The sequence below is a fragment of the Pteropus alecto genome, unplaced genomic scaffold (assembly GCF_000325575.1).
Source record: "Pteropus alecto unplaced genomic scaffold, ASM32557v1 scaffold155, whole genome shotgun sequence".
Lineage (NCBI taxonomy): Eukaryota > Metazoa > Chordata > Mammalia > Chiroptera > Pteropodidae > Pteropus > Pteropus alecto.
The window spans coordinates 12,712,206-12,721,861 of NW_006438113.1; the positions used below are offsets into that span (position 1 = coordinate 12,712,206).

The window sequence follows — 9,656 nt, forward strand, 5'->3', positions numbered from 1 at the left end:
CTTTTCTTTAAATATATGTCTATTTTAGTTATTTTGGGGGTTTAAATAGATAATAGTAAATTCTACCGAAATAGTAATGTTACATTATGAATTAATATAGTTGTTTTTGTTAATAAATCTACCATTATCTCAAGTCTTGAAAATCAGCTTTTCAACCCATTCTTAGTCTACATTATACATCCTCAAGTTCTGTGGCTCTCCAAGACATAGATATGTATATGAGTAGGTAAAATGCTTTCTGCTTACACTATAGTTGATGATATACATATTTTATAGTGTTATTATATATAATTATATGTTAAGTGAGCAGTCATGGTCTTCATACTTGTACTCCGAAGAATGATACAGCCATACCGCTGATCATTAGTGTGTGTGTGTTTGTGTGTGTGTGTGTGTGTGTGTGTGTAAATTTTTTTTTTTGGCCAAATCAGAGGCAGGAGCAGAGAGTTCTAAGGGAGTTCCAGGTAGGAGAGTGGGAGTGAGTGGGGCTGAGTACTTGAGAGAATGGGAATGAGTGTAGGTTTGGGTCCCAGAGGAGGTGGGATTTGAGTCAGACCTTGAAACAGTTAGATCTCCCCTTTCTGGGAGAGTTTAATTGCAATGTGGAGGCCAAGAAAGATGTCATAATGGGCTCCTGTAGTCTGAAGCAGACCGTTCCACAGTCCCTTTTTAAGCCTGCAAAGTGCTTTGTGGTCTTTGAAATCTGCACCCTGAATGTAAGGTCATGGCAGCCCTGCAATTAAAATGATAATCACAGCTTGTATGGTCCATCAACCATGAGCCTTAGAAATAGCCTTCTTCCTTTGAGGTGTCACCTCATTGTTCCTGCCCTGATGGGCTCAGCAGAGCCTGGACTGGTCCAAGGCACTCAGTCAATTACATCTTGACACAGTGGCTGGGCCTACGTGAGGCCAGGCAGGCGCCAGGTGGGAGCAAAGGAAAAAGGCCCTGAGGAACAGACAGCTGCAGGTGGGGGCCAAGACTGCCTCCAGTGCAAGCCCCTAACGAGGCGCCCTTCATTCGGTGGCCGCTCATTCCGTGGCAAGTCCACGCAGGACCATCACAGGGGATGTAGCATCTGTCATTGTTTTTTTGAGCAGGCTCAGGCTCCCTGAACATTTTAGGAATGAGGACTTTCTAGGTAATTGAATGTCTGATTTGTTGATACTTCACAGACATTTGTTCTTTTAATGTTGGATAGCTTTTTAAATATTGACCACTAGGTAAGGCTATGACTCCCTTTCTGTTGATTGAGCCCATTTTTCTGCTTTACGAAGAGCACACGGGTTGCGGGATGGGGGTTCAGAATGGACCTGGGCCATCTTTCTATTGGTGAAGATCAGGGGCTGCAGATAGTGATGTAGGTTGACTCAGCACATCCCACGGAGCTTTTTAAAACCTAATTCCTGATATTGACATGTGGTGGTTTTTACTTATTTGCTGCTTTTGCCTATAAATAGAGTTCTAGCAAAATGAGATGTGGTGGGCAGACTCTTAAGGTGGCCCCATGATCCCAGCCTCCTCTGTTCATACTCTGTAGAATCCCTTCCACTGAGTGTGAATGGGACCTGTGACTCACTTCCAACCAAGAGAATATAGCAAAGGTGACAGGTATACATGATGATGTATACCACATTATGTTACATGAGGTGGCAGCACTTGTCTTGCTAGACTTTTTTCCTCCGTTTTTAGCTTGGAGGAGGCAAGTGGCCATGCTGGAGAACCCCACGTGGCAAGGACAGCAGATGACCCCTAGGTGTTGAGAGTGGTTTCTGGCCAACATCCAGCAAGAAACAAGCTTTCAGTTCTGTGACTGCAAAAAGCTGACTTCTGCCTACAACCCATGTCACCCTGTAAGTGATCCTTCTCCAGTCAGGCCTCCAGTGAGACCACAATCTTGGCCAACCCCTTGACGGCAGCCATGTGAGACCCTGAGCCAAGGACTCGGTTAAGCCGAGCCCAGACTCCTGGCTTACAGATACTGTGATATAATAAATATGTGTTCTTTTAAGTCACTAAGTTTGTAGTATTTTGTTAAGCAGCAATAGATTCCTAATTACTGAGGGTTTTGGATAGCTGAGTTCCTACTAACCAGGGTTTTTCTGAATATTGCAACCTTCCTATTGTAATTTAAATCCAGTTCCTCAACAAAAACTGGGACAATGGATCATGATCTTTTATTCAACCTCACGCCAGACATGCAGGCCAAGGTGTCTGCTCATGAGGGGAACAAAGGTTATGCCTGCTGACCATATCAGTCCCCTTAGCCTTTCCTCACCAAATCCTTTCCTGAAATTAGGATCATTTTCGCAAGTGGCATGCACCTACTTTAAGGAACTCAACTTAGTTTATGTGCCACCCCAGACTGACTCACCTCGCCTGCTCCTCAGGCCATATGCCTTGCTCCTTGCTCCCATGGTCATAAAGCCACTGCCACCACTGCCACCAGAGTGGAGATCCTTGTGCCTATGCATTGCTGGGCTGTACCCTCAAAGGCTCTTGCTCCCTGAGAGGCTGGGGGAGGGGCCAGGTGACACTCTCTGTAGAGTGGGGAAGGCAAAGCTTTGACCAATGAGAGATGGGAAGGAGACAAGAGAGAAATTCCTGGCCTTTCTTCTCCTCCCTACAGACTCTGAAATGTGGGGACTTCATGTGGTGTTTCAGGAGACAGCTTATGTGCCCGAGCAATCAGCTGTGTTTGGTTGCAAAGCCGTGGCCAGCCGAGAAATATTGCAGCCTGTCTTTGCTCTCTTCCATCCCCCGCCTTACTTCCCCTTTCCCCTCCCTCCTACTTCCCTAGAGAGTACTGGCACAGCAGGTGTTGCCTCAGGCTCCTAGGTAAGAAACAGCCCACAGTGAAGGCCCTACATTTAATTCTTGATTATGCACTTTGCAGACCTGCCCCTAGCATTTCCTTCTTGGGTTCACGTCATTTGCATACAAGAGTGTTGAAGCTACCTTCTCTCATTTTACTGAAGGAATTCTAAAGACATTTGAATACTGGTTCAAACTCATTGCAATTAGAATGGTAATGGTACTGTCCCCTCCAAAGCAATCTGTAATCTCTATCTCATAGGGTGATTTCATGTAACTAAGTTTTGGGATAATTCATGCTATAGTTCACCCCATGTGGGCCTGATTCCTGAGAGCGCCCTCAAAAGGCTCTGTTGTTATTTATCACACCAGGCGTCCAGCAACATGGTTGATGAGCGTGGCCTCTACCTCCAGAGGTGAACCCAAGGATCCCAAGGCCAGCTCTAGCCACAGAGGAATGGAGGAATGAGAAGATCACCACCAGTTCAATGCAATGGCCACCTTGTATGATAGTGGAGGCTGTGCTTTGCATAACCAGAGGGTACCACTCCTGTAGATTGCAGTATGAATGGAGCCCCTCAGAGCTGTACAACAGGGCAGCTTTGTTTACATAGCCTATAAAAACCCTGCATCCCTGGGGGTCAGTTTGAGTTACATAGCTGCAGGTGGAAGATCATGTGTGTGATTCAGCAAGAAGGTAGGACATTTTGAGATGGACATTTTGAGATGATGAGGCCTCCTCATACAGGTTTCTCTGCCTCAGCAGGGAGCCGCAGAGGCTGGTGACTCCATGGCCCTCAACCAGGCTGGGTGGCCATGGTCCATCCAGATCAGCATCCCTTCCTGTTTCAAGCCTTCCTTTGTTTACTGAAGATGTGGCAAGCCTTTGTGTATCCAGTGCCATGCTGGTATTTGGTGTATAAAATAGAAAAGACAAGCGTGTGGTCTGGTGGGATCTTACAATGATACAAGGTGCAATGGGAGCGGGGAAGGTGGGAGCCGAGGGCTTCCCACAGGAGTTCCCTGAAAGCCCGGAGGAAGTTTGCCAGACAGATATGGGGAGGTGGGGTGCTACTGAAGAGAGAAACGGCATTCTAAGTGGAGGGAACAGCATATGCAAAGGCATGGAGAGATGCTTCTTTGTCGTTTAGGACTCCAGCCTAAGTTTATTTGTTGGAACAAACCTCCTGAGGTTTTTCTCAGCATCAATAGGAATCCACTCAGCCGAGACAAAACTACACTGTTGTCCATTCAATTCAAACACAGTGGGAGAGAGGCAGGGAAAAAGTCAAGGCACCCACCTTGTCCCTTCTGGATACTAATGAGAGAGTGGCCCTATCAGTCACTATTCTGAAGTCTAAAACCCAAGGTGAGGCAAGGCAAAGAGAAAACTTCGGCTCCCGAACATCCTATCTAATCTCCCTGCCCTCTACTATGTCCCCTGTATTCTGCAACTACCTGGGGCTCAGGAGAGTTCAGCACTTGGCCTCTGGCAGCAGTAACATCAGAGATCATCTTTGGCATGTGTCAGGTAACCTAAGTATGGAAATGGAAGCCCTGCAGAGTACCAAGTAACTGACATTTGAACAAAACCGCTTACATGTGGCCTGCACAGACCCTAGTGCATCTGCTCTTAACACAGCCTGTAAGAGCAAAGCAGAGATAGGATTGTTCCCACTTTACAGATAAGAAGCCTGAGGCTCACAGAGGTGGATGACTGCATAGAGGTACACATTTGGCGAGTGCTAGGAGCAGCAGCTTCTGATGTAGGGCAAAGCAGGGCAGGGATAGGGTAGGGAGACATTTATCATCACTCCACAAACCACTCTAGCTGAGGCTGCCTGCCTCACAGATGCACAAGCCCAAACACTGTCACTGTGACTGCAGCATGTCACTGGGATGCCCAGTGGCCAAGATAACCAGCCCACGTGCCTTCCCAGCAGCAAGCAGGGACCAGCTCTTGGGGTCTGAGGTTCCATAAAGATAGTGTCTTTCCTCTGTCCCAGTCCTTAAGTGCAGGGGACCTGCCTGGGCTAGCAAATGATGGGGTTTCTCTCCCCTCTGCCTGTTAACTTCTCTTCTCCTCGAACCCCACTGTCCATTCACCTGGGCATTTCCACAGGCCTGTGAATCTGAGTAGTATTAAAAAGAAAAAAAAAGATTAAGAGAAAGGCCCTCACTTTTGTCAGCCACCCGAAATGGATGGACACGGTCTGCTGATAAGCACAGACCATGTTAAAGAGGATATTATAGCTGGGAAGCACCAGGCAGGCTTCCAGCTTCTCTCCCGACCGTGCAAAGCTGGCAAAGCCTCCTGGGTTGTGTGGGGGTAGGGCTCAAAACCCAGCCTGTGGACATACCCTGGCCCAGGGGTGCCTGTGCCAGTGGCCCCCCAGGTGCCAGGTAGGCATGGAAGAGCCACTTGTGGCCTGGACACGGGGCACTTGATTCACTTGCAGTGGAGATGAGAAAACTCATTTTCATTGGTTACACTCTGGCTCAGTTTGTGAACACCAGGAAAGGGGAGAGATGCTCTTCAAACACAATTTAAAAACCCACTGGAGCCAGCTGACCAGATGCGAGGCCCATTTTATGACGGGGAATATTTCCTCTCCACCACCATGCTGAGAGGCTCTGTGCTAAGCATCTCTTCTGGAAGAATTTAATTCTGGGCTCAGAGTCCAGGTAAAGAGGTTTCTTCGGGCAGGGAAGCCCCGAAATGAGCCCGTTTATCTCTGGCAGGCCCTGGTTAAGCTTCCTCTCCCCTGAATGCCATTTGGGCACTTTGAAATAAGTGTGGCAAATTAGTCACAAGCTGCGGCAGACTAACTCGGTGCTCGAGAACCTGGCGGCTTCAGCGAGTCAGCTTTGTGCAGCCCCCACCTCAAGAGCGAGGCAGCAGAGGCAGCCGGGCTCCTGCAGGGCCAGAGAAAAAACGATTCAAGCCTGGGGGTTGCAGCTCGAGGCAGCAAAGCGTTACCTGGATCACAGGGGCATGAAATTAGCAGCAGCGAGCAGGCTGGATCCAAGAATAGTTTGCCATTGCAAACTTGCTATCCTCAGATAGCCAAGTTCTGTGGCCTGGGATGTTGCAGGGGAGGCACCCTCACCCTGGCATGGGCCAGTCATTCCTAAGCAGGCCAAGAAGTGAGCAGAGGGCAGGTGTCCCCACAAGCAATGCAGCTGAAGTCCTATCTGCCGGTGCCAAGGCCCCATGTTTGGGACACTGGTCCCAAGAAAGCTAACGGTGTGTGGCCGGGGGCATGGATGAGCTGAGGGCTAGCTGGGCAGGGTGGGAAGGGCAGTGCCCATTCCAGGGGAGAGTCAGGTAAGGGAAACAGGAATCCAGATCAACCTATGTGTGATGGGGTGGCCAGGGGCCCAAGAACAGAACGAAGCTGGTGTCAGAATCAGACAGGTAAACCCTGGAAATATGCTGGCCAGACATACCCAGCCAGACACTAAAGATATGGAATCCCCATCAGCCCTCTGATGCTTGGCAGGCCTTCTCCAGGCCCGGGCTCCCTGGGGCCATTACAGATCTTGCTCTTTAACAGCTGAGGCCCTCCCCAGCCGCAATCCTTTTTCACATCTCCTTTGGAATCCCCACCAGAGGATAAGCACAATTCCAGAAGTTTTCTGAAATGAGCCTCCCCACCTCCCCTCCCGCCTGCGTAAAGCTTCTGGGAGCACAGCTTCTTTCCTCTCGGCAGGAAGGTGCTCTTCCAACAGCCCAAGCTGGCTTCTTAGAGACTTGCTCCATGAATTCTCACCTTCCTTTCCTGCATTTTCTCTCTCAACCTTCATTGCTGGTCCTTCCTTCTCTTCTGCCTAAGAGGCTCACTCAGGTCTCCCTTGGGCAAAGAAAAAAACCCTCTTTGACTCTGCTGCCTCTGGCCAATAGACCCCTCCTTCCCTTTGCTCTAACTTCCCTAAAAAGGCAGCCCATGCCCTCACTGCTAAGGACTTACCCGCTCCTCAGCTACTCTGGGAAACACTCCTTCCAAGGGTCCTCTTTGCAGCCCACCCATAACCAATGCCTAGTCTCAGTCTTCACGCTCCTGTCACCACGTGCCACCCCGTCTATAATGGGTCAACTAGTGCCCCCCCAAAATTAATGTCTACCCAGAACCTCAGAATATAACCTTATTTGGAAATAGGGTCTTTGCAGATTTAAGATGAGGTCACACTGGATCAGGGTGAGCCCTAAATCCAGTGGCTGGTGTCCTTATAAGGAGAGGGCACACAGACAGACACAAAGGAAGAACCCTACGCGAATGCAGAGGCAGAGATGGGAGTTAGGGTGCCATGGATGCCAGATTGCTGGGAGGCCCCAGAACCTGGAAGAGGCAAGGCAAGATTCTTCCTGGAGTCTTTGGTAGGTGGAACATGGTCCTGCTGGCCCCTTGAGTTTGGACTTCTAGCCTCCAGAACTATGAGAAGAAAATTCCTAATTTAGGCCCCTGGGTCATGGTGCTGTTAGGCAGCTACAGGGAACCACCACACCTTCCCTCCAGCGCACTCCACTTCCATGCAGAGAAGCCCCTCCCCACATGTCTCAGCAGCTCAGTCCACCTCTGCTCTCTCTGCCACCAGAAGGGCCTCTTGAACCCCGTCCTTAGTTTCCTCCCTCCCTGTGCTATAGTCCTGGCCTTGGGAAGCTCTCTCCCCTGGTCTGAAAACCCCCATGCCTACATCAGTCCCTGCCTCCAGAACAATTTTCACTGCCTGCCAGGCACCCAGCCTGGGTGGCCTGCTGAGCTTAACTCCAAGCTCCCAAATCAGAGGCCTTTAAGAGATAAGCACTACCTCCCGAGCCTCCATGGCCAACTCTCCTTTCCTCGGTGCCCCCTTCAAGTCTCTTTGGTTGCCCCTTCACCTTCTCTCAGGTCAATCATGTGGGACCATGTCCCCACCACCTAACTATGGCTCCCGTTCCCACCTAACCCCCCAAGACTCCCCTCCGCTGGACCTGGATGCCAGCCACCCCCCTAAGTTCCCACGTCTCCCCACGCCTTCACTCAAGCTCCTCGCTGGGCTGCCACCCTCTGCCTCTCCCCCTCCAAACTATGCCCAGCTGTCCTGTCCTTGTCAGCTTCGCAGGGCTGAGCTACTATGCTCACTTCTCCATAGAGCCTTGCCTCCTGCCCCCTCCTTGGAACTTCTAAGGCACTGTCTCCTCTCTTTAGGACCATTTTTGGGACACCTTAGGGACTCCAGTTTGAGTAAATGATGGAGCAGGTGAAGGTGAGAGAAAGACGAGCAGTTTTGGGTAGCGGGCTGAAGAGAGGTGTTTGCTTCAGAAGATGTAGGGACCTATAAAGGGCTCGAATGGCAAATCGCTATGGTCAGTGCCAGGCACAGAGGAGTCACTTGGCAGAAGTGGGTGGAAAGACTGGAGGGGGAGAAGCAGGTGGCAGTGGCTATGTACTTATCCATTCATTTATTCACTCACAAAATATTAAAGGCAGTTGATCTTCTAGAGCTCCTTCACTTATTCAACAAATAACACCTGAACACCATATATTTGCCCAACTTGTGCTAGAGGCCAAGGATGCCATGGTGCTCTAGTGACAAAAGCAAAAAAAAAGTAAACAGCAATTTAGAAAATAACAGACTGTAAGTTACAATAGATGCAATAACAAGAAACATGAAATAATGGTTAAAATAGAGTCTAATAGGGGATTGGCCAGGGTAGTGAGGCATGATCTCTTAAAGGAGGTGATGTCTGGACAGTAACCCAAGGATGAGCCATGTGAAGGGTGAGGGAAAAAGCTTTCTGGATAGAGAGAACAGCTACGGTTAGCCCTGAAGCAGGAGATGTGTTCAAGCAACTGGAAACCAAGTGATCCTGGACTACAGAGGGAGGGAGGGAGTGGGGGGACCAGGTTGGTGGCATGGGCAGGGCTGGGATGTCTGACTAGGGTCAGAGTCACTGCAGGATCCTAAACAGCTGAGAAACTTGGTACCAGCACACATTCACTAAGCCATCCCCACACTCTGCTACTCTGAGTGCTTTTCACATATTCACTCGATCAATGCTCACAGCACCCCTCTTAGGGAAGATTCATGTTGCAGATGAGGAAACTGAGGCTAAGAGAGGTCAGGTACTTGATGAAAGTCACACAGCTCAAACCCCCAGAGCTTGCAACCTTACCTGGCAGTGAACGGACTCCCTATTTTATGTCTTAAAGAGATCACTTCTAGAAAACTAATGAGAGAGAGAGAGAATATCACTTTTGCAGCCTTCATGGAAAACTCATTGGACTGGTGACCCGTGAGGCTGAGGCCAGGGTGACAGCCACGAAGGGGAGAGTTGGAGAGACTTGAGCCATTTGAGAGGTAGAAATGACAGGACTTTCTGACAGATTGAATGTCGGGCAGAAGGACAGAAGGAAATAAAGGGTAAACCCCTAACTTTTAGTCTCGACCAGTTTGGAGTAAGTAGGGTAATGCTATAGACTAGGCAAGGAAGGGTGTCTGCTTCGGTGTAGTCTGAGCATGCCAGGTAAAATACTGACCCCATAATGAGACTCCACACTCCTGAATGCAGAACCTCGGTATATAATCCTGGGACAAGGATCTTCTTCCTGTGCCCTGTCTCCACGCCAGCCCAGCCCTGACAAACACTTATAGGTTAACTCATCATTCTGAATGTACTTGTTGAGCTCAATAGATATTCTAGTCACAGGGAATTTAGTCCAAGTTCCTGCTTCATGGAACTGATGGTCTGGTCAAGGAGACAGTCAGGAAATGCATAAGTAAGTAGATAATATGTCAGGCAGTGGTATTTGGAAGAAAAATTACGCAGGGCAAGTCCTTCTATCACAGATCTCAGAATA

General features: G+C 49.2%; 1 protein-coding gene across 1 annotated transcript in view; it reads right to left on the reverse strand.

Moving 5' to 3' along the window:
* SLC29A3 (solute carrier family 29 member 3) overlaps positions 1-9,656 on the reverse strand; it is a 38,323-nt gene that overhangs the window by 18,162 nt on the left and 10,505 nt on the right. The gene's annotated exons all lie outside the window — the stretch shown is intronic.